Source organism: Equus asinus, chromosome 15 (assembly GCF_041296235.1).
Source record: "Equus asinus isolate D_3611 breed Donkey chromosome 15, EquAss-T2T_v2, whole genome shotgun sequence".
Taxonomy (NCBI): domain Eukaryota; kingdom Metazoa; phylum Chordata; class Mammalia; order Perissodactyla; family Equidae; genus Equus; species Equus asinus.
In genome coordinates this window covers 22311744-22338602 of record NC_091804.1, presented here as the reverse complement: position 1 = coordinate 22338602, position 26859 = coordinate 22311744, and the positions used below count along the sequence as shown (strand labels likewise).

At 38.5% G+C, this 26859-nt stretch overlaps 1 protein-coding gene across 1 annotated transcript in view; it reads right to left on the bottom strand.

The window, feature by feature from the left end:
• CSNK2A1 (casein kinase 2 alpha 1) overlaps window positions 1–26859 on the bottom strand; it is a 51893-nt gene that overhangs the window by 21790 nt on the left and 3244 nt on the right. The window lies entirely within an intron of this gene.

Here is a 26859-nt window from a genome sequence, read left to right as displayed (position 1 = left end):
GTCTGGACACTCTTTATAAGATAGCCTGGAAGGGAAAAATGGCATTGCACATATTTGCATCAGCATCATCACTATTTATAAATGCTACAAGCATTGGCAAGAACAGTACTTTCAGCAGCTTTCTACAGCTCCAGCAGGGATGCTAAAAGGCTCTAGAATGGTGGCAAAGCCGAGAGTACAAACCATCAGTCTGACTCTAATATTTGATGAAACCAGGAAGGGAATAAAGACTTGCTCTCATACATTAAAGTTCAATGTCATTTAATATTAATCCAAATCATTTGGGGAATCTTATGTAATAATCAGTAGAGCCCTGATCAGCATTTGAAAGACACACAATTTCATTAAATTTGAATACAGAAAATTAGTAATTTCCTCTTGATTTATTTAATACAGGAACAAGCTTGATAACTGGTAGAAGACAGTACTATATATTGGCTGAACTAATGCAAAATTTGACACTGAGGGAAAATTGGTGAAATTTTAGAAATATGCTTTCTACCCAAGAGGTAAACTAAGTCTCCTTTATGATGTCTTCCCTGACCATTCCCAATCTGTTTATCTCAGTTCTCTGAGACTCCTAGAGTATTTGTTCATTTCCTTTACTGTGCATTTAATTACAAATGTATTTAGTCTTCAGATGTCACAATCTGAGAAGGACACATCACCTATGCAGTTTTCCGGTCAAGACTGTGTAACCTCACTCTAATTCCAAGGAAACACTGAACAAACCAAAAACGAAGAAGCTTCTATTAAAAAAGGAAGGGGGAGGCAATATGCTGTGCTCTTCAAAAATGTCAATATTATAAAAGACAAAGAAAGGCTAAAGAGACACGATTACTAAGTACAATGTCCTACCCCAGATTGTATCCTGTACTGGGGCGGGGATGCTGTAAAAAACAATACTATCAGATCAACTGACAAACCTGGAATTTAGATGGTAGACCGGGTGTATGCAAGAGCACACTCACACGTGATAAAGCAAATAGGGTAAAATATTATACTAAGTAAATCTAGGTAAAGGGGATACAAACGTTCTTTAACATTTGTATTTTTTGTTGACACATGTATTTTTTAAAAACATGGTAAAATTTACCAATTTAACTATGTTTAAGTGTACAGTTCAGTGGCATTAAGTACATTCACATTCTTGTGCAACCGTCATCACACCACCCATCACCATCCCAAAGTGAAACTCTGCACCCATTAAACATCAACTCCCTCCTCCCTCCACTTGCTTATAATCACTACTTTATTTCCTTTGTCTCTGAGTTTGACTACTCTCGGTACTTCATAAAACTAGAATCATAGAATATTTGTCCTTTTACATTGCCTTATTTCACTTAGTAAGTCTTCAAGGTTCATCCATGTTGTAGCATACCAGAACTTCCTTCCTTTTTAAGGCTGAATAATTCCATTGTACGTATGTACCACATTTTGTCCATTCACTTGTCAATAGACACTTGGGTTATTTCCACCTTTAGGCTATTGTAAATAACGCTGCTATGAACAGTGGTGGACAAAGTTCTTGCTTTCAATTCTTTCAGATATACTCCTCGAAATGGAAGTGCTGGATCATATGGTAACTCTACGTTTAATTTTTTGAGGAACCATCATACTCTTTTTCCACAGTGGCTGCATCATTTTATATTCCCACCAGCAATGTGCGAAGGTTCTCAACTTCTCTACATCCTTACCAGCATTTATTTTATTTTCTTTAATAGTAGCCATCCTAATGGGTGTAAAGTAGTCCCATTGTGGTTTTCATCTGCATTTCCCTAACGATTAGTGACGTTGACTATTTTTTCATGTGCTTATTGACCTTTTATGTATCTTCTCTGGAGAGAGGACTATTCAAGTCCTCTGTTTTTTCCTTTTTTTTTCTTTGAGGAAGATTAGCCCTGAGCTAACATCTGCCACCAATCGTCCACTTTTTTGCTGAGGAAGACTGGCCCTGAGTTAACATTCATGCATCTTCCTCTACTTTATATGTGGGACGCCTGCCATAGCACGGCTTGACAATTGGTGCATAGGTCTGCACCCGGGATCCAAACCAACAAACCTTGATCTGCCAAAGCAGAACGTGCGAACTTAACTGCTGCACCACCAGGCGGGACCTCTGTCTATTTTTTAATTGGGTATTTTTTGGTTGTTCCACGGCAGGAGTTCTTTATATATTCTAGATATTAATCCCGTATCAGATACACGATTTGCAAACACTTTCTCCCATTCTGTGGCTTGCCTTTTTCTTTGATGCACAAAACTTAAATTTTGATGAACTCCAACTTATCTATTTGTCTTTTGTTGTCTGTGCTTTTGTCATCATACTGTACTACTTTTAATTTTTGTCTCACGTAAATCTGAAATAACTTTCAAACAAAAAATTTAAAACAATGAGTATAAGATAACTGAGACTCAGAAAGAGGAAAATTTACCCACAATCACATAGCTACTTAATATCAGAGCAAGACCCAGAAATTAAATTTCTGATTCTTGTGACAGTGATCTCTTTTGCTATGTAATCATAAACTAGTTAGATAAAAACAGCTAACATCTATAAGCATTCACTATGTGCCAAATACGCACATTCATGATGTGCTTTTCTGCGAATTATTTCACTTAATCCTCACCACACAAGGAAGTGCTGAGGAAGTTACCATTGTTCCCATTTTACAGATGAGGAAACAGAAGTAAAGAAAGGTTAATTAACTTGCCAAAGGACACACAGCTAAAAGGAGCTGACATTCAACCTGACCATAAAATAGGGACAACTGTATTTACCTCATGGCCTTGTGGCAAGGATTCAATGAGTTAATAAATGTAAAGTGTTTAGCACTGTGCCTATTTGAGAGCTCTAAGAGACCTGTTCATGTTGCATGTTTTTCCATGTTGTACTTAAGCTGGAGCTTAGCTACCACACCCAATGAAGCCAAGACAGAAGAGAGGTCTCCTTGTGCCCACAGTTTCCATGTCTTAAGGCTTTCAGAGAGAGAGCAAGAGAGACTTGGGATGGGGGTTAATGCTGTACTCAAGAAGTGGGACAGTCACAGCCAGTGATGCTCCCCCAACAAAAGAGGAGACTAAAAGATTCATATGTCTACTTATGAATTCTCCCATCCACAAAACTCCTATAGCTTGACTCTGTTCAACTCTGTTCACGTGGTCCCATGAGTATACAACTTAAGTACCCAGAAAACAACAAAATTGTTTAAAATACTTATTAAACAGTAAATCAAAACTGTCTTTAAAATTATTTCTAAGCATTTATTTCTTTCGTTTCCTAAAACACGCTGGGTGATATTAACCTAATTTACCACTACCTAATACTGATTAAGTGTAGAAACACACACCCCCAAAAGAAGCAAAAAAAAAAAGGAAGAAAGTAGACATTTTTATTGTAACTTTTCTTCTTCCCAAAGAAACAAGGTCTTTTGTGCTGTATGATTACTGACTTGTTACATGACTATTAGGCCTGCACTGACAACAGCAAAAGACACTATGAAGACAGGTAAAGAGAGTGTGTGTGTGTGTACGCGTGTGTGCATACGTGTGCACAAATGCAAACAGCCAAAACAGTATAGATAAAAGCAAGAAATCTACAGAATTATTGTCCCCAGGAATTTGTAACTTTTAATGATACTAAACTTTTAAATTCTTAGCTTCCCCTCTGAGACAAACAGTATCTTTCTCTTCAGTCTTATGTTCCTTTATAGGCATTTCATTCTTTTGGTTGATATTTCATACCTATAAGACACCCTTTACTGGTGGATCTCAAAGCCCTTCCCCTACGAACTTAAGAAGTTTGTAAAATCAACATAAATCTAGTAACTGGGACTAGATGCAATAGGGTGATGAAACAAGCAGTGGGGTCCTGGGTTCAGATCCCTAATTGGCTACAGGACCTCTACTAGGCTTCTTCCAGCTTTGATTCATGACTTATAACGTCTGCCTAACTGCACTTGCAGACTGAAGGGAAAATCAAGTAAGACGATCTTCCAGAAAGGGCTCAGAAACAGCAAACACACGTAAATTATTATTAAATGATATTATGCCATAGCTCCTTAGTGAAAAGGAGTAAGCGGAAACCTATCTTTAAAAGACAAAAATTATAGAAGCTGTGGTTAACTCTCAGCCTCTGAGGGCCAAATCATGGGTGGACATAATATTGCAAAATCAGACCTCATTTCCCTCTGGAAACCATCTGACTCACATGGAAAATATTCCCCAACTCCCATTTACTAGCCCATGTGTCTATCACACTCTCGTCACCCAGTCTTCCTCTGCTCTTTTAAGGCCTTGGCATTTTCTGTGAAGAGCAGAGCAAGACTATTCACTAACGAAACTCTTGAGATTCTCAAGTACTTGTTTGACTGACCCTTGCAGCCTTGTAGCTCATCAGCTGGGACCTAATTTATGAACTGGTGGATTTGATTCTCCACTGGGAGGACAACTAGCTGTTTTGCAGTACCCCAAAGAGGTGCTTCACTTTACTGTTATGCATACCAAATAATCTGCTTAAGTAAGAGAGTCATTCACACGAATTTCAAATGGTTGGCCTTCATTAATTACATGGAGAGATTAAAACGGGGTTCTTGAACTGTAGCTCAGCAACTTCAGATAAATAAAATAGGGTAAAAAGGGATGAGGGAGGAGGATGGGATGGGGACAAAAAGGGGATGTGAAAAGACAGGAAACAGAAGTTAATCGAAGGAAAGCATTATTTTACTCAGAAATAGTATTTCATTTGCACCTCTGTAAATGTGTATGTATATTCATATGCAGCCTAACAGAAGGACATACATGAACAGTTTAAATTTCTAAATTATTGGTTTGGTTCTTTCATATCGTCTTTCCTTTGATCATCCCTTAAATATATAAGCATCTACTATGAAAAAGTACCATGCTAGGCTGGGAATATAACGAGCAAGGTAGAACAAGGGTGAGAGAAATATGGCTTTAAGATTTTATCTGCAGACTAAGGATACTGGAAATTTACTGAAGAGTTTTAAGCAGAAAACTGACCCATGTGTACATTTTGAAGAAGTTTACTCCAGGTGGGTGTGGGACAAGCAGAGAGATTCAGGGAGATGGAGGGCTGTTAACAGTAGCCTATGTGAGAGAGATGAAAGCTTGACCTACGGGGGTAGCAATGGAGATAAGTGGACTAATTGGAGGAACAAAACTTACGGTGTAAAATTAATAGCTCTGGGTGGAATGAATAATGGGGTAATGAGCGGATGGTGATTTTTAAATTTCTGGCTAGATAGATTGTTGATGCCATTCACGGAGAGGGAAAAAATTCTGCAAGAGAACTCACAAGTCAGGTTTTGGACTTAAGGTTAAAATGGCTTTGGGATCTTAAAAAAGATACTGTATAGGGGCTGGCCCCGTGGCCGAGTGGTTAAGTTCGCGCGCTCTGCTGCAGGCGGCCCAGTGTTTCATTGGTTCGAATCCTGGGCGCGGACATGGCACTGCTCATCAAACCACGCTAAGGCAGCGTCCCACATGCCACAACTAGAAGGACCCACAATGAAGAATATACAACTATGTACTGGGGGGCTTTGGGGAGAAAAAGGAAAAAAATAAAATCTTTAAAAAAAACAAAAATAAAAAAATAAAAAAAATAAAAAGATACGGTATAGGCAATTAGATATTACAAGTCTGAAGCCAAAAGAGCTTCTCAGCTTTAAATATCTAACCCTCCCAACAATTCTTAGGCAGGCATTTCTTTCCCCAACCTACTAATAAGAAAACAGCCTAAGTAAATTCAGCTTGACCAAGAATATCCAGGAGCGATGGAGTTGGGATTCAAAGCCAAACTGGCTAGCCTCCAAGGTTCAAGTCTTTTTCATTTCTACAGAACTTCCCACTTTCAACCTCATATACAGTAGTCTTTAAACCTTAATTTCCCTATTAGGCCCTTAGTGCCCCAAAGTCAAGATCCACGTCTTATTTATCTTTTTACTTTACAGTACCCAGCTCAAGGCTTTGCATTTTGTAAGACGTCCAGTAAGTACTATTTGTTCATCAAACCAAGATTGGTTTATTTTTAAAAATTGAAAGGTAGGGTGCCCCTCAACACTTCACGTTATCTGGTACACACCTAGAACTGGAAGACCAATTCAAGGGTTCCTGAGTAACGCCCCTTCCCTCTCTCTTCCTGCTAATGTTACAGCTTCTTCTATTAAATAACAGTTCTACAATTAAGACTTGTCCCCCCAGCATACACACACAACTCAGATAAAGGGAATACTAGAGAAACTTTATTTTAGCAATTTTTATAGCAGCTTACTAGGAAGTCGGGAAAAGTGCCTGTGTCCTGGATATCCTGAAGGTCAATTCTCCTATCCACTGTTCATAATACAAGTAAGATACACTTTAAGAAAACCTGACTTACAGAAAAAGCATTACCTTTCCTAATAATTTCCATTTTAAATAACCTTACTTAGTCCTTCCTGTTCCCATGTAATTGCATAAAAGGAGGTGTAACTTTAGCAGCTAACAATTTCAGATCACTACTTCTATCTAAAAAGCCCTCAGACTGAAGACATGGGTAAGTTTTGTTTGCTCAGCGTTTAGCCGAACAGAAGCCAATTCACCGGCTATGAAAAATTATCATTTCAACAAAATTTTCGCTACTGAAGTCAGACCACACCTACAACCAAAGCCAATTACATGGCTCTGCCTGACCTATTCTTTAAGAAAATGTAAGGAAAGGAAAACTGCACTGAACCATGAGGCTAAAATATGCACTGACAAAACTATAAGTTTATTAACATAAACGTAATATAGCAGAACTAATTAGCTTCAGTAAAAACTCCTCTTGCCCTCCTCAGCCAGTCTCTCCCTCCAATCTCTTCTACTCCATGTGATTTCTGTTTTTCAATCTGACAATTAAAAGGAAAATTAGGGGCTTAGTAAATGGTCCAATATCAGAAAACTGTACAAGTCTGATTAGTCATTTGTGCTAATATTTTTTATAGATAAATTTTCTAGTATTAGAACTGGAACTCTAAATTTCAAAAGTTAAACTGTAATATAGTCTTATGAGTTCTTTTAACCATAATGTTTATTACAGTCTTCATCTTAAAAAGAAAACAAAAAAACCCTTCCACCCTTAGATCAAACATAGTGAATGAACAAGATATCCTAATCATCCAGACAGGACAAAGATTTCCACAGAAAAGAATGAGGAATGTGCTCATATTGCACTGACTACATGATTTAGGACTGCCTATTTAGAGGAAAGCAGTTGCATGAGGACAACACCACCGCTTAAGTAATGCTGGATAATGAACACCTCTCCCTAGCAATAAAGCCACATAAATTGGTAAGAAACAGGATTTGTGGAAGGAATTCAGGAAGAGCATAACAATGTATATGTTCGTGCCTTGTTGCAGAAGCAAAGACAAATGCTTAGTCATACAAACTTGCCTTCTCCCCTTTCAAACGTGGCACTGCTTTGAAGGCCAAATGAACACAAAAAAGCACGAGTACTTAATACAATCTGAATTACTTGTTTCAAACCTCCATAGTTGCCCTTAATTTCCAATTCTTTTCTTCTTTCAAATTGAGAGAACGTTCATTCAGCAAGCATTTACTCAACAGTGACCATGCACTAGGAAATATGTGCCCGTTGCCAGGAAGGGATTCTTTCTCTGGGTCCTGGAGAATAAAGAGAAGGTATCTCTGCCTTCTGACAAAGAAAACAGACCATTACAATCTCAAGTGATCAGTGCTTGAAAGAATTAAGTCAGGGTTCTCTGCAGGCATTGAAGAGAATTTAAGTCGCCCACTAACCTATTATCATTCATTCAACAAATATTTATGGAGTACCTCAATGTTTGGGGAAAAGCTGTCAGGGAAAACATCTAAGCTTATTTTGAAGGGTGCACAAAAACTATTCAAATGAAAAACACTAAAACAAGAAACTGTAAAGCACAGTATTTTAGGCAAGTTAAGAATTTTAAAGATCTATAATGTTGTACACTAAAATGACCAAAGGCTGGCACATCTTGCCATCCCCTTAAGAAGCACATCAGATCAGCAATCCTTTTATATCTGATTTGGAGGATATTAACACACTCCACTCAGCTGTTACTGTGTGTGCCCCGCCCCCCCCCAAATAGAATTATTGGGGCCAGCCCCATGGCCAAGTGGTTAAAGTTCCACATGCTCCACTGCAGCAGCCCAGGTTCGTAGGTTCGGATCCCAGGTACAGATCTACTCCACTCATCAGCCATGCTGTGGAGGCATCCCACATACAAAATAGAGGATGACTGGCACACATGTCAGCTCAGGGCTAATCTTCCTCACCAAAAAAAAGAGAATTAATAATAATGACCATTGCAATTCAGATCTCATTCTCTTCCTTTCTCCACTCATACAAATCACTTCTACTGCAGAGGTCACAAAACAAAATGCATAGAAAGGACAAGTAACTACTGGGTGTAGATGATCCCAAAAATGTGACTACAGCTTCTCAGTTTTCAAAGTAAGAAACCAAGATTTTTGCAGATAATTTCCCTGTTTTCACAAACCATGGGCTAGGTAATTTGGGTCAACTTTCCCACTGAGAACAACTAAAGAGAATGGATTAAACCCATTCACTCACATTCTCTCTCCTTCTTAAATTAAGACAGATAAGCAATTATAGCCAAAAGTAAACAGAAAATGAGAACCCAGACAAGCAAGCAAGGAAGGAAGGCCAAAGGTCTTTGTTGATCCTTCAAAAACAGAATTTTGTTCTGACAGAAACCAAAACCCAGGACCCTCACAAGGTGAGGAGTCTAACAGGAGACCTTCCCCATAAGAAGCTGAGACTTCAGAGAGTTACAACCTTCGGGAGGAGAGGGAATGGGAAGTGGAAGATCCAGGGAAGAATTATAGCCCCATGGAGGGAATCTCAGATCTGAAGCTTATTTTAAGGTGGTCCCTGGACCAGTAATGTCCAGACACGTGAGCAGGTTCTCTGAAAAAAGCACCTTGCTATGGGCCTCAAGTGATTCCCACAAACAATTTTTCAAATACAACACTCAGCTTGCAATCAAAGACCCTAGGCATTAAAGGAAAAGACTCTAAAGAGTAAGGATTGGCAGAAAAAGAACAGACAACAGAAAAGACCCACTGAGACTTCCGATCTTATCAGACTCAAACTAAGGAACAACTATGTTGACTATGCTTATAGAAATAAGACATAAACTTCAGAATATCTACAGGAATTAGAATACTTTAAAAATAACTGCAGTTTTCAAAAAGTTAAAGAACAAAACAGAACTTTTAGAAATAAAAAATAATTCAAATGGATCCATTTAACAGTAGAGTCAACAAAGCTGAAGAGAAAACTACAGAACTGGAAAATAGGCTAGAAATTATCTACAAAATTGTAGCAGAAAAGTCAAAACTGGAAAACTAAGAGAGGAATAATACCATGAAATGCTTTGAAATACTTTAAATTGATACTAGACGGAGAAAAAAGGACAAGGCAAAGGCAACATTTAAAGAAGTAACAGAATTTCCCAGAAGCAATCAGATACAACCACATTCCAGAAGCCAACAAATTCTAAACAAGATCAACAAAAAGCAATCCACACTAAACATAAAACAATAAAATGGCAGAAAAACCAGACAAAGAAAAATCTGAAAAGCAAGCAGAGAAGACAGACTACATTCAAAGAAGCAACATTAGAATATGTGATTTTCCAAAAGCAACAATGAAGCCAATAAAGTTTAATACCAGGGGAAAAAAACCTGTTAAAATAAAATTCTATATCCAGGAAGTATCTCTAAAGAAAAGAAGATAAAGAACAATAATCTCATTTGGAAGCTTTCCGTTAAAAGAGAAAATAAAGAGCAAAAAAGGGGAAATTTATGGACAAGTTCAAACATTGACTATTGATCATCAGACTTTGATAAGTTATGGCCTCAAGTGATAATATCTATGATGGTATCTATCTACTTATAGAACAAAAATATCATGTATTTCCAAACTAGAAAGAGGGGGAAAAAACAGAATGATAAAAAGAATCCAGAGGCCGGCCCCGTGGCCAAGTGGTTAAGTTCGTGTGCTCCACTTTGGCAGCCCAGGGTTTCGCCGGTTCAGATCCTGGGCGTGGACTTAGCACCACTCATCAAGCCATGCTGGGGCAGCATCCCACACGGCACAACCAGAAGGACCTACAACTGGAATATACAACTACGTACTGGGGGACTTTGGGAAGAAGAACGAAAAAAAAAGACTGGCAACAGATGTTAGCTCAGGGCCAATCTTTAAAAGAAAAGCAAAAAGAATCCAAAAGAATGGTAAGAAAATAGAAGAAAGAAATGCCAGAACATAAGAAATAGAGAGAGAAAAGTTAAACTGAAATATGACTAATTATATTAAATACATATGAAATAAATTATTCAGGTAAAAGACAAAGACTGTCAGACTGGATTAAAAAAGAAATCCAAATGAACTAGTATAATCAGAACAGTTTTGAAAAAGAAAAATAAGGCTAGAGGAATCACTAATTTTAAGTTATTTATTACAAAGCTACAGGTATTAAAACAGTGTAGTATTGGCAAAGGGATAAACACAAATCAATGGAACAGAATGGAGAGTATGGACACAGACTCACACAAATATGGCCCATTGATTTTTGACAAAGGTACAAAGGCAGTTCAACGGAGAAAGGATAATCTTTTCTGTAAATGGTTCTTGAACACTTGGACATCCATATGCAAAATAATGATCTTCAATCTAAACCTCACATCTTACATAAAAAATAACTCATAATGGATGGTGGATCTAAATGTAAAATGTAAAATTATCAAACTTTTAGAAGAACATCTTGTGACCTAGGGCTAGGCAGAGTTCTTAGACGTGACACCAAAAATATACTTCATAAAAGTAAAAATTGATAAATTGGATTTCATCAACATTAAAATGTTTCTGTTCTATGAAAGACACTGTTAAGAGAATGATAAAACAAGCCACAGATAAGGAGAATATATTTTCAAATCACACAGCTGATAAAGGATTTGTATATATAATATATAAAGAACCTGACAATAAGAAAACCCAATTAATAAAATAACTGGCAACAGATCTGGACACTCCCGAAAAGAAGATATATGCATATGAAAAGATGCACAATATGGTTAAAGATCAGAGAAAGTCAAATTAAAATCAAAATGAGATATGCTGCAGGGGCTAGCCTGGTGGCATAGCAGTTAGGTTCATGTGCTCTGCTTCGGCGGCCCAGGGTTTGCTAGTTTGGATCCCAGGTGCAGACCTACACATTGCTCATCAAGCCAAGCTGTGGTGGCGTCCCACATAAAAAATGGAGGAAGATGGGCATTGATGTTAGCTCAGGGCTAATCTTCCTCAAAACGAAAAAAAAAAAGATGGGGCCGGCCCCGTGGCCGAGTGGTTAAGTTCACGCGCTCCACTGCAGGCAGCCCAGTGTTTCGTTGGTTTGAATCCTGGGCGCGGACATGGTACTGGTCATCAAGCCACGCTGAGGCGGCGTCCCACATGCCACAACTAGAAGGACCCACAACTAAGAATATACAACTAAGTACTGGGGGGGCTTTGGGGAGAAAAAGGCAAAAAATAAAATCTTTAAAAAAAAAACAAGAGATACGCTACAGATCTACTGAAATGGCTGAAATTAAAAAACAAAAAAAATCAACAATGCCAAAAGCTGATGAGGATGCAGAGTAGGAGAAGCTAATTCCTTCCTGATGGGAATGCAACATGGTGGCGTGATATCAGAAGACAGTTTGGCCAGTTTCTTATACAGTTAAACATGCACTCACTTACCATATAACCCAGCATTCCCAGTCCTAGGTATTTACTCAAGTGAACTGGAAACCTATGTTTGCTCAAAAACCTGTATGTGAATGTTGATAACAGCTTTACTCATAATTGTGAAAAAATACAAACAACCAAGACGTCCAACAGGTGAATGGAAAACCAAATGGTGTTAAAATCACACAATGGAAAACAAACTTAGTTTGTGTGATATCATGGATGACTCTCACATATATTTTAAGTGAAGAAGCCAGATCCAAAAAGCTAATATTTTATGCTTCTTTTTATATGACATTCTGGAAAAGGCAAAACCATAAAGACAGAGAACAGATGACTGACTGCCCCATGGCAACAAAACTGTTCTGTGTTGACAGTGCAGAGGTGGATTTATTACTCTAAGCATTGTCAAAACCCACAGAACTGTACACCAACAAAGAGTGGACATGACTGGAGGCAAATTCCTATCTCTGTCCACTGAGAGCGTCTAGAAGCAGTGTCAATGAATAGCAATAAGAATAACTAGTGCCCAAATCTTGGTTTCTCAATACCTTTCTTCAGAAAAAGGAACGAGGGCTCTTTGGAGAAATGGCTGATTCTCGGATAGGGGCAGGAAAAATACAAGATAGCCTGGGAAGTCTTGTAGTCAAAGGGATATGGGAACCAACCTGAAAGAGCTCCAACTGCCAAAGCTTGAACAATAAAATAATGACAGTATTAGACTGCAACCCCAAAGAGTAAAATAAATATCCAGGAGTTCATCCTAAATAAATGATTAAATAATTAAAAAAATCTTCCTTGAATAAGAATTCCAACTCATACATGTAGAAAGAAATAGAAAACCACCATCACATCGGCACAGTAACTGCTGCAGGCAAGATCCACTGACAGATGCTAAAATTGGTGAGCAAAACTTTTAGGAGAAACAGGATATTTGCATCACCTCTAATTATCTCCTCCAGGATATTCATTAATTATGGTGGTTTTAACATATGTCCACGAATTATTTAATATGCCTCCCTCAAGAAGGTCGAGCTTAACATTCCTCCCCTTGGAGGTGGGGTGGACTTCGGAATGCCTTTCTAATGAATAAGAATGGAAGGGAGAAATAGTAACTCTCCAGTGGAGAAACCTGCCGCACTTCCTAAACATCACCAGAGAGAAGTTACACTGACATCATATACCTTGGATATGGTGTGATGAGAAGGGCACTTCACCTCTGTGGTATTCTTCTCAAAACTCCATAACCACAATCAAATAATCATGAGAAAACATCAGTGAATCCTAAATTGAAAGACATTCTACAAATCTCACGAATGTGTCCAAAAGTGTCAAAGTTTTAAAAACCAAGGAAAAAATGAGAAACTGTCACAGACTGGAGGAGACTAAGACGACACGACAACTATATGTAATGTGGCACCCTGGACTGGATCCTGGAAGGGAAAAAGGACATACTGGTAAAATCCAAATAAAGTCCATAGTTTAGTTAATAGTATTATATCAATGTTAATTTCTTAGTTTTAATAAAATGTCACGGTTATGAGAAATGTTAACATTAGGGGAAGCTAGGTGGGTAAAGGATATAGGAGTCTACCTTCACAACTCTTCCGTAAATCCCAAATTATTTCAAAATTGAAAGTTAAATACTGACAATACTAGGAGCTAGAGAGGATGTGGAACAACCGAAACTCTCATACACTGGTGGTGGGAATGCAAAATGGTAAAGCTGTTCTGGAAAAATGGTTTGGCAGTTTCTATATAGTTAAAATTACATTTCTCACATGATCTAGCAATCCCACTCAGAGGTATTTACCCCAGAGAAAAAAAACCTTGTGTTGATATAAGTCTATACACTTACATTTAGAGCAGCTCTATTCATAATCACCAAAGAACAGAAACTAAATGGATAAACAAACTGTGGTCCTTCCACACACTGGAATACCACTGAGCAATAAAAAGAACTAGCCATCAATACAGACAACTTCGATAATCTTGAAAACAATATGCCAAGTAAAAGAAGCCAGTCTCAAAATATTATATATTGTTTGATTCCATTTATATAATATTCTTTAAAGGATAAAACTATAGGGGCCGGCCCCGTGGCCGAGTGGTTAAGTTTGCATGCTCTGCTGCGGCGGCCCAGGGTTTCACTGGTTCAGATCCTGGGCGTGGACATGGCACGGCTCATCAGGCCACATTCAGGTGGCATCCCACATGCCACAACTAGAGGTACTCACAACTAGAATATACAACTATGTACTGGGGGGATTTGGGAGAGAGAAAGCAGGAAAAAAAAAAAAAGGATAAAACTATAGTAACTCAGAAGAGAATAGTGATTGCCAGAGAACAGGGGTGGGAGGTTGGGTTTAACTATCAAGGGTAACATCAGGGAGGTGATATAATTGTTCTGTGTCCTGGTTGTGATGGTAGTTACCTGAATCTATGTGTTTGTTAAAATTCATAGAAATGTATACACAAAAAGTAATCAATTTTACTGTATATTAAAAAATATAAAATTAAAAAAAAATCCTATCATATGCTCTATCCTAAAACACAGGATAACTAAACGTCAGATAACATGAATAACTTTATGCCAGTAAATCTCAAACTCCTAGATGGAAAAAAAACTTACCAAAACTGACGCAAGAAGAAATGAAAACCCTGAGTTCCATAACCAGTTCAATCACTATGGTAACTAGGTATCAGTTCACAATCTCTGTTCTGTTCTAATATCTTTCTCCTGCACAGCTTAACATTTCTAAAACACTTTTAACAAATTAAAAAATATTTAAATGTTAAGCAAATGAGTATTGAATGTGCTTTTCCCCCTTCCCCTCTTGTGCCTTTACAGTTCATGCCCTCCAATACAGTCATGAGTCGCTTAACAATGGGGATATGTTTTGAGAAATGCATCGGTAGTGGTTTCGCCATTGTGCAACCTCCTAGAGAGTACTGACACAAACCTAGATGGTATAGCTTACTGCACACTGGGCTCTATGCTATAGCTTATTGCCCCCAGGCTACAAACCTGTACAGCATGTTGCTGTACTGAATACTGCAGACAACTGTAACACAATGGTAAGTATTTGTGTATCTAAACACATCTAAACACAGAAAAGCTACAGTAAAAACACAGTATAAAAGATAAAAAAGAGGGCACTGATGAATGGAGCTTCCAGGACAAGTTGCTCTGGGTGAGTCAGTGAGTGAATGTGAAAGCCCAGGACATTACTGGACATTAGTGTAGACTTTATAGACACTGTACACTCAGGCTACACTAAACTTATTAAAAAAATTTTTTCTTTCTTCAGTAGTAAATTAACCTTAGATTACTATAACTTTTTTTACTTTATAAACTTAACTTTTTGACTCTTGTAATAACACTTAGCTTAAAACACACATTGTACAGCTGTACAAAAATTTCCTTTCTTTATATTCTTATTCTATGAGCTTTTTTCTATTTTTAAAATTTTCATTTTTTTTTTACTTTTTAAACTTTCTTGTTAAAAACTAAGACACAAACACACACACATTAGCCTAGGTCTCCACAGGGTCAGGATCATCAATATCATTGTCTTCCACCTTCACATCTTGTCCCACTGGAAGGTCTTCAAGGGAATAACATGCATGGAGCTGTCATCTCCTATGACAACACTGCCTTCTTCTGGAACACCCCCCGAAGGACCTGAAGGTTTGTTACACCAGCATCACCACAAACACGTGAGTAACACGTTGTGCTATGAGGTTAGGGGAGCTATGACATCACCAGGTGACAGGAATTTTCCAGCTCCATTATAATTTTATGGGACCACCATCATATATGTGTTGACCAAACTGCTACATGGCGCATGACTGCACTACTTGCTAGGGGAAATCCTGTTCACCCTTCAAGAATCAGCAAGTTCTATATCCTCGATGAAGCCTTTCCACACCTCTCCAAAATGAGTCAAGTAGTTCCTCTATGGGGCCAAAGCCCCCATATACTCATTACATTAACATATAGAATAAGTTCTATTTATACACTTCTTTATCCTCCTTAGATTATGACTTCAAGGACCTAGACTAAGATTTATTTCTCTTGGTATATGCCCTATATTTATCACAGTGCCTACATGGTAACATGTTTCCTAAATATTTGATGAATTGAATATTAAGACAGTGATAGATAATATTTTGGCAAAAATTAACCTTGCGTGCATGTGGACCTGCTCCTGTTCAAAATTGAGACAAGTAGTTTGGCTGTATGATGAACTTTTGATCTGCAGCTGATTTTAAAGATGCTCTTCAGTCTTACATGTAAATGTTATCACATCCATCACTAACACCAGAGGTAAAATGGTCATACTATCACTTCCCAATGAGATGTGAAACTAGTCAATATGTGTGAGATGTTTCTTTGGAACCCTAAGCTTTCATGAGGCTGTGTGATTTACCCATGTGATGAGCACAGTGCCTGACAATCCCTGATAGAGCTATAAACAGTTTGGTACTCTACTACTGAAAGATATGAACCTTGGGTTTATAAAGTATCATGAGGTTGTAGGAAGAACAGGAACCCTGGAACGACTAAGACCAAATATGACCTTGGATCTGTCACTTAACATATCTGATTACAGTGAGGAAATTGCAGAATATAAGGATTAATACCCTCTCCTACTCCCTCCTTTACTGTCACCGAGATAGGTTACACAGGAGACAACCACGCTCCCTGCAGGTGACCAATAAACAGTAACTAATAGGGTGGGCTGTTCTAGACTTGCCAATGATAGAAAATAGCCTGGAACCGAGGGCAGCAAACGTTGGCTGGCTTTCAATTCTAAAGATATGTGAAGGCCTGTGGTGGGTCAGTCACTGCTTCTTGGGATTTACATTTATCACTTTAAACCTAACCAGCCCAAGATCTAGGTAATATCTTTCCCATTTTTACAGAAGGCAAGTCTGAGTAATTTCTATAATTTCACAGAGGGGTGTTGATTTAAAAATATTGCCTAGATTCACAGCCTATTCGTTCTGTTCTACAGCAAAAAAATATGTCCTATTTGGCTCACATAGTATTTTTTTTCCAATTTTTAAAATTGAGATAAAATCCACATAACATAAAATTCACCATTTTAAAGTATACAATTCAGTGGTTTTTAGTATATTCCAATGTGCAACCATCACAGCGATCTGATTCCAGAACACTTTCGTCACCCCCAAAAGAAACCCAATACCCATAGCAGAGCTCCTAATAACCCTCCCCCCTCAGCTGGAAACCACTGATCTGCTCTCTGTCTCTATGAATTTGCCTATCCTGGACATTTCATATAAATGGAATCATACAGTATGTGACCTTGCACGTCTTGCTTCTTTCATTTAGCAGATTTTCAAGGTTCATCCATGTTGTAGCTTTTACCACAGTAGCTCATTCCTTTTTATGACTAAATCTACTGTATGGATATACCACATTTTGTTCATCCATTCACCAGCTGCTGGACATCTGGGTTGTTTCCACTTTTCAGCAATTATGAGTAACAGTGCTATAAACATTCCTATACAAGTTTTTCACACAGTGTTTTAAAAAAGTGTATCAGCTATTAAATTGAATTATGTGTTTAAAATTTTCATAACAAATATTTTTACATGTGACTTAGTTGTCAACACTAAAAAAATTAACCTTTAGTTTCCCAAAAGCAAGGAGAAAAGACAAGCAGGTCTGTCTGTCCGGTAACAGTGACTCTGCATTCCCACACTGACACAGCCACTATGATCTGCTGGGCTGTGATTATACAACAATGGGCTTCTAAAACCCATCAGCTGGAGATGCCACAGGTACACCTGGACAACTCTATCCATTTATCTTACTGGCATGACTCCTACAGGCATTTGAATTAGCAATCCCTGCTCTGTACTAGATAGACAAATTTATAAATAAATTTAAAACTATTTTTATGAAATGATTTCATAACTCTCATTTTTATATACATATTTAAGAGGTAACTGGGAAAAAATATGGGCAAAGAAAACGTTACACATTATCACATCCAATGGCAAGCACATTTAAGCTCTCAATTTAAGACGACTTACTCCTTGATTTAGTTTCCATTACTAGTCCAATTAGAACTTTAAAAAAACACCTTGGAGTAGTTCACAATATGCCTTTTGCCAATTAAGCTATACAGAACATGGGGGCCAGCCCCACGGAGTACTGGTTAAGTTCAGTGCACTATGCTTCACCAGCCCAGGTTCGCAGGCTCGGATCCCAGGCACAGACCTATACCACTCAGCAGCCACGTTGTGGTGGTGACCCACATATAAAGTGGAGAAAGACTGGCAGGGATGTTAGCTCAGGGCCAAGCTTCCTCAAGCCAAAAAAAAAAGAGGAACATTGGCAACAGATGTTAGCTCAGGGCTAATCTTCCTCAGGAAAAAAAGAAATATAGAACTGACCATGGATTTACAGAAAAATTCTAATGGTCAGTTCACCTCCTCTGTACCCCAACAGCACTCTTGGTTTACCTCTCCCATCTAGCATTGTCATTGTACTTTTTACACCAGCCCTCTCTAGCTAAACAAAGCTCCAAGGACAGAGAACAGCGCCTCTGTACTCTCAGGAGTCTAACACAGAAGCTGACATACAGAAGACAGTACAGAAATATTTGTTGAAAGACTAATAATGTAACAAATGATAAATCAGGCAAATGTTACAGTATTAAAAATAATGAGGGGGCCGGCCCCGTGGCCAAGTGGTTAAGTTTGCGCACTCTGCTTCGGTGGCCCAGCGTTTCGCCCGTTTGGATCCTGGGCGTGGACATGGCACTGCTCATCAGGTCATGTTGAGGCGGCGTCCCACATAGCACAACCAGAGATACTCACAACTAGAATATACAACTGTGTACCAGGGGGCTTTGGGGAGAAGAAGAAAAAAGGAAAAAAAAAAAAAAAAAAGATTGGCAACAGATGTTAGCACAGGTGCCAATCTTTAAAAAAAAATAAAATGAGGGGCTGGCCCCATGGCCGAGTGGTTAAGTTCGCGCGCTCCACTGCAGGTGGCCCAGTGTTTCGTTGGTTTGAATCCTGGGCGCAGACATGGCACTGCTCATCAAACCACGCTGAGGCAGCATCCCACATGCCACAACTAGAAGGACCCACAACGAAGAATATACAACTATGTACCGGGGAACTTTGGGGAGAAAAAGGAAAAAAATTTTAAAAACTCTTTAAAAAAATAAATAAATAAAATGAAAAGAGGAAACTATTATTTGGACTATACAAAGTACAGCACTGAAAATAGAATTCATCGATGAGCTCCAAGGTCCACGAACTCCCTGAAAGTATATACAAAGTAGCATGTGCAGGTACATTTTTTGAAGAAAAGGTTTGTAGCTTTTATTAGGCACAGAGGAATCTGTATACCAGCAGAATTAAGAATAGCTGAGTTAGACAAAAGGAAATGTACATTTTTAACACTGTAAAATATCTATTTTAAAAGGTTCACTTGATAATTTACATAAATACCAAACAATTAAATTTCTCAAACTAAGTATATTCCATTCTTTCCCAAGGAAAGAGAGGAAGACAATGTATCCTAGGCTTCAATTTATGTTCCAGCATGAGACCCAAGCTTGATGAATGAATGATTTACAAAATGTCAGCTTCAGAAAAGATACAGTGGCATTCAGAATCATTCAGGTAAGGACAATCATTTTACACAAGCGAACTTTATTTTTGCTTCATGTTACTGCTTAAAAAAATAAAAACTCAAATTTCTTCACAAGTCTCGAAATTTAAATTGTTTTGAGTCTTACTTTATGCGTGCGTGTGAGGAAGATTGGCCCTGAGCTAACTATCTGTGCCAATCATCCTCTATTTTGTATGTGGGATGCCTGCCACAGCATGGGATCCAAACCCACGAATCCCTGGCCACCGAAGTGGAGCATTCGAACTTAACCACTGTGCCATCAGGCAGGCCCTGAGTCTTACATTTTTAAGTATATCTCTTGAATCATACGTGCAAACAAAATTACTTAAGGGTCACAGTGATACTTAAAATGGTCTTTTTCAAACTTAAAGCCAAAACTATTTTGAGACTGGTGGCCTCTCTTGAATCTTGGAACTGTTAAGATACCCAATTACTGAACTTTCTAGGTTAGAGCTTACAGCCTTTTTAAAAGTCAAAAGACAAAGAGAAAATATTTGTATGACACAGTAGGATAAATGATCAAGACTGTTCCGGACCTACGCTCACTGGCTTGGATGCCCTGTACCCTGCACAAACGGCCAGAAGGCTGGGAAGACCAGTATTTCAGCACAACTGTACTCCCTCTGATCCAGTACACTGGCTGAAAATTTCTGGTTTGAATAACTTATAGAGATCACGAGTTGAACAGTCAAAATCCATGCAGTAGGTAGAGAAAACGACTTCATAACTCTCCTTATTTTGAGAGATAGGCAATAATTTTTTGCAGCTTCCAGGTAGAGTCCAGACATACAACTAATGAGCAACCATTTCTTCTGGGAGATCATCTATTTGGAGGTCACTGGCATAAAAAAAGACAACAAACACAAACTAAACCTCCTAACCCTAACTTGGAAGAATAAGCCAAAAGAAAACAGGCTAATGGTAAAAACGAGGTTATCTTTTCTCTTCCACTTTATGATTCTCCTTTCCTGCCTCAACTTAAGGTGGTGACAGTGGCCAACAATATTTTCTCTCACCTATCAAACTGATATCAAACAAGTAGTGGTGTTTTGTTGTTTAAATCGGGGGGGAACATACAGATTAAAAAGGTTAACAATTAGCTCCTTGACAGTTCCCCTAACCCACTCTGACTCAAATCCCAAGACTCCAAGAGCACTGCGGAATTCTTTTCTTTTCTTTTTTTTTTAAGACTGGCACCTGAGCTAACATCTATTACCAATCTTCTTCTTCTTCTTCTTTTCTTCCTCTCCTCCAAACTCTCCAGTACAAAGCTGTATATTCTAGCTGTAGGTCCTTCTGGTTGTGCTATGTGGGACACCGTGTCAGCAGGGCTTGATGAGCGGCACCAGGTCCACATCCAGGATCTGAACCAGTGAAACTGCAGGCCACTGAAGCAGAGCGTGTGAACTTAACTACTTGACCACAGGGCTGGCCACCCAGGAATTATTTTCCTGAATAAGGAAGAAAACTACCTATTCGAAGCCAACAGCATAAGTTTGTTCTGGTTCTGTTAAAGGTCTGAATTCAGAATACAAATATTCACAATAATACCTGATAACTCATGAAGTTACTGCTTGCATAAATCCACAGGATACTTAAGACATTATAATCCTAACACATCATTGAGCTTTCTGTTTTTATTCCCATCTACAAAATTTACAACATACTTGTTTTAAAAAGCCATACACTCAAGCATTTCCAAAAAACAAACCAGCAAGTATGGAATAACAAAAAACAGCATTTAGGCACTCTGTGAATTTCATTTCTCCATCCTTAAGCTAGAAAAGGAATCAAAGTGTCAATGTTACACGAATAACACAGCAACAGTGGGAGGTCTTCCAATAAAGGCAAGTATTACAAGAAAACCCAAGCAGTTTGATTTGAATTAACAAAATTCTACCTCAAACACTTGCCAGAAGTTAGAAGTCCAGAATTTTCTCCAATAATACAGAATTTAATAGATGAAGGTCAAAGAAGTCATCATCTGTGTACCTTTTTACCAGGCAACACAAGCAAAAGTCACAATCTGAAACTTTATTCCACTTGCCACAACCCATTGGAACCAAAGAAGAGAAAATTTCATTTGAGAACTAGAATAATCTAAAGTATACAGCATTTATGTATGTAATAACTACTGCTGTCATTTGAATGCCTCTTATAAACCAGGCATGGTATGAGACGTACACTCCTATTTTAGAAATAAGACCTGCCAAAAGTCTCAGGATTACTAAGTGGTGGAGGACAGATTTGAACCTAAGTCTATTTAGGATCCAAAGCCCAAATAGGTTATTTTCACTAATTCAACACTATTTCTCTAACTTTGCAAACTGATTCATGAACAGCCTACCATAAATACTACAATGACATGGGTTGCTTTAAATTTGGAGGCAAAGTGAAGGGTAGAGGGTGAGAGTTTCAATCATGAAGGGTTTTCATTACTCTCTTATCTGAATGGGCTGGCCACCAGGCCACAACTGTATAAACATCAGGTTTTGAAATATGGAAGAACAACTCCAAGGCAGATGGCTATCTGTATTCATTCTATACAGTAATAAATACAGAGAACACTTTAACACTTTAATGAAAGTACTGATAAAGACAGGTTCCTGCTCTGCCTACGGAGTGTATGATTTAAGAATGCAGAACAAATAAGAAAGCAAGTTAGTGGATTACCCGAGAGAGCAGGACACAGAGAAGATGCAGGAACAATTTCTCCTCCAAACATATCCCTAACACACAATACACAAGTAATTCCCAAACTGTGATCAAAGAACCATTGGGAATAAGACCTCCGAGCCAGGTTCACAAGTCTACAGGCAACCAAACCTTGAACTTTCCCCGAGTGTGAGATAGGAAGATTCACTTCTATGTCTAGAAGCAAGAGAACCTTAGATTCACCAAGACTAGATAACCACTCTGGCAATGTATACCGTAACCGAGGCAATCTACACTGGGCGTGGGTTCCACACTGACCCAACCCTAAGCAGCAGCAATTCAGTATCTCATCCGCCCAGCAGCAGGCCACACCAGAAACAGGAAGTACAGGTCAAAAGCTTCATTAAAAAATAAGAATCCATGGCAGCAGAAAACGAAAACAGAGTAAAGAGTAGCAGCTCTTGCAATGAAGAACACAATGTCTTCAGTGATATAGAAAGGAAAGAACTAATATTAGTGAGGTACCAGCATTTTATAAATTATCTCCCTTAATCCTCACAGTAACCCTGAGATAACATCAGCTGGTGCTTTAGTTATCTTCACAAGAACACTCTGTGGTAGGTACTACTAATCTCCATTTTACAGATGAAGAAACTGAAGGTTAATAAGTAAGTTGCCAAAGGTAGCTGTTATCCCAATTTTAGAGACGACAAAATCCAGGCTTGAGAGAGGTTAACTGACCTTCCCCTAACGTGCTCTGTCTCATTCCAAACCTAGAGCTCCTTCCCACTATCCTGCTGCCTTCCCCTCCCTGTTAGCAATCTCAGTTAAAGAATTCCATTAAGAATGAATGAAATTCTCAATCCCCACCCCCCACCCCAAATTTCTGTAGCTGCTTCAGAAACAATACCTAAGATACAAAGTAAACAAGAGTTTTCATAAGAAAACAGCTCAGAAAGCTACTATGTTGTGGAATGATATATGCATTATTAGGAAATGTCACTCACTTGCAAGCTTAACAGGGACAATCTAGAAATCTTAACACAGCACCTACCTGAAATGTACTAGGCACTCAGGGTCTGTTGAATGAGTAACATCTTTTAACTAGTTATAAATTCAACAGCCCAAAATGGCTATTCTGTACTTTCTGATATGACATGATTCATTTTTTTTAGGGAAATAATTTATCCATTGATTTTTAACAAGGTTGCTTTCTTAAAATTTATAGGACGTTAACAAGATACGTAAATTGAGAAATGCCCATTAGAGCATTAGTCATAACTTCAGAAAAATTTCAAGTGTTCACTTTTCCAAGCAGATTAAAATGTTTCAGCTAATAAAAACCTGTCAGAAAAATCCACAAGACCAGAAAGTGTAAGAAGAAAAGAAAAAAGTAGTCAATATAAAGACATTTAAGATGTTACACATATAAGATTATAAAAGATTATTCTAAGTGTACTCTGGTAATTAACCCTAAACCCTCACTTCAGATAACACAATATTTTCTATGCAAGAAAATACTATCATCTCTAATGCAAAAAAAGCTTGCTCACCATAGGAACTGTTGCTAAGGTTTCTTATATCTAAAGCTGAAAGGCACAGAATTTGTAGAAACCAGTGAAATGCCACTCATAGCACAGATACTGTGAATTCTTTCACCTTAAACTTTTTTTTTTTTTGAGGAAGATTAGCCCTGAGCTAACATCTGCTGCCAAGCCTCCTCTTTTTTGCTGAGGAAGACTGGCCCTGAGCGAACATCCGTGCCCATCTTCCTCTACTTTGTATGTGGGATGCCTGTCACAGCATGGCTTGCCAAGCGGTGCCATGTCCGCACCCAGGACCCGAAGCGGCGAACCCCAAGCCACCGAAGCAGAACGTGTGCACTTAACCACTGTGCCACCAGGCTGGCCCCTCACCTTAAACTTTTAAGAAGATTCAATCCTTGATTTCTATGATGTGAAAAAAAAGTATGTCTGGTCAACAACTAGGTTTGCTGAAATCTACCCTGGAGCATATCAAATATTTAAGGAAAACTAGCAGTTGCCTATAACCCAATGTAAATATGTCAAGCACTGCTTAAAAGACAGGGATACATTCTGACAAACATGCCATTGAGTGATTGTGTCATTGTGCAAACATCGCAAAGCAAACTTACACAAACCTAGATGGTATAGCCTGCTACACACCTAGGCTATATGGCACGAATCTTAAGGGACCACTGTCCTATATGCCATCTATCATTGACTGAAACGCCGCAGGGCATGTGACTGTATAGTCTTTGTTACAATGACAGCCGTTCCTGTTCCTTAACAATCCTAGAGGAATTTCTTCACTTGAAAAGCTGGCTGGCCTAGATTTCTCTCTATTAAGAAACAACTAAATGATACACTACTTTTGAAATTATCCATCTTAAGAGTTGAAAGAAATTTAGGTGTATAAAGACACTAATACTCTTGTGAAAAAAACTTGGCCAAGGTCACCCAACGAATTTAGATAGGCCAAGGATCTATCCAGTTTCTCATTTTAAATCAAGAATCACAAGCATTATTATCACCTTAAAATGTTAAGCCCTTACCTCAGCCAATGCCAAATCATACTGGCTCTCAGTTTCTGAATTTGCACAAATTGTACTGTAATATTTATGCAAAAGTTGTTATAGACAATTATCATAAATGTTACAAGAGTTAACATTTTTGGGGCATTTACTGTGTTAGGTACTGCGCTCAACGTGTTACATCCATTATCCCAATCAATCCCCATAATGACCTGACGAGGAAATTGAGGCAGAGAGAGAACTTGTCCAAGATAAAACCTAAAAAAGGGCAAGGCAGGAGTGCACAGGGAATATAGTTCCAAAGCCATGAATCTCCATTGCCTGGACCAGGATTCTGGGCTGAGATACTTGGTTGAACCACTTAACCTTCATGTGACCCACTTTCCTTTACTCTAAACCCAAAGGTCAAACAGATAATCTCAAAAGTCCTTCATCCCTTGAAATGCTCTAATTTTACAGTCATCTTTCTATTCAGGTAACTAACAAGAACAAAGTGTCTCATTTCCTCCTCTTCTGAAGTTCCCCATACGAAGGCTGAGAGTCCATATTTTACGAATCTAATCAACAGGCTACTGTTGAAGAACAAAAACAAACAGGTCTTCTTAAAAGCTAGAACTCCATTTGGCAATTATGATTCCCAAATCTGATTATTAACATTAAATGACAAGAACAGGGAGAAAAGACTTTACCACTTTGGGTTGGGGTAGGAGATATGAAAGAACAGTGGTCTTTCTATATAGGTGGTTTATCAATTCATAAAAACATATCACCCATTTCCATCTCCCCTAGAAAACAGGAAATAAGACTTTAAAAGGTGTCATATAAACTCATCGCTTTATTCAGCCAATAAAAATTAATGAAGAAATTATGCCATTTATCCAAGACATTTATTATAGGCATGGAAGGATCACCAATTTATAGAAATCCTACCAAAATGGCCTAGAGCTCTAAAATCCACATTTTACCAACCTGGTCATCTAGCTCCTTCAGATTACATCTAAGGACAGTGACAGGATATTTAAATACCAAGGAAGAATAGGTTCCACTCAACATCATTATTCTGTGAAGTCTTCTAAGACCAAATCACTTTACACAATAATCTTTGTGGCCTTTGTCCTCTAGACAATAAGCCCCCAAAGATTACTAAATAAAATCAGCAAAACTCTATTAGTCTCCTCTTGTTGCCCTAACAAATCACCACAAACATGAAACAACACAAATTTATTATCTCATAGTTTCTATAGGCCAGAAGTCAGGTGGGCTTAGCTGGGTCCTCTGCTTAGGGTCTTGCAAGAAAAATAAAGGGGCCCATAAGGGCTGTATTCCCTGCTGGAAACTCTGAGGGGAAAATCTGCTTCCAAGCTCATTCAGACTGTTGGCTGAACTTAATTCCTTGCGGCTGTAGGACTGAGGTCCCCACTTCCTTGCTAGCTGTCAGCTGAGGCTGCCCGAATTTCCTCTCACGCTTTCCATGTGCCCCCTCCAGCAACAGCAGGTTGAGCCCCTCTCATGCTTCAAATCTCTCTTACTCCTGCTCCATCTCTCTGACTCCAGCTGGAAAAAATTCTCTGCTTTCACATGATTAGATTGAACCTACCCAGAAAATCCAGGATAATGTATTTTAGGATCCCTAAACCATAATTACATCTGCAAAGTCCCCTTTGCCACAAAAAGCTAACATATTCAGATTACAGAGATTAGGGTACAGACATCTTTGGGGGGGGATCATTCTACCTCCCACATCCTACCCTCTGGCCTCCAAAGATTCCCATCTCTCCAAAATGCAAAATACATCCATCCCATCCTAAGGTCTCACTCCATTACAGCATCAACTCAAAGTCCAAAAATCTCATCTAAAGCTCAGCAACTCAAAAGTCCCAAATCATCTCATCTAAATCAGGTGTGAATGAGGCTCTGGATATAATACATCAAGTACAACTCTTGGGGCACAAGTCCTAAAACAAGTTATCTGCTCCCAACATACAACGGTGGGACAGGCACAGGGCAACATTTATGGGTATTCCAGTTCTAACAGAGAAAACGTAAAATAAAACAGATCTATCGGCCCAAAGCAGTTTCAAAATCGGGGCAAACTCCACTCCATTTCAAAACTAGGGAAAAATCCTCTGGCTTTCAGCTCCACCTCTCTGGGCTCTTGGTTCTATCCTCTGAATC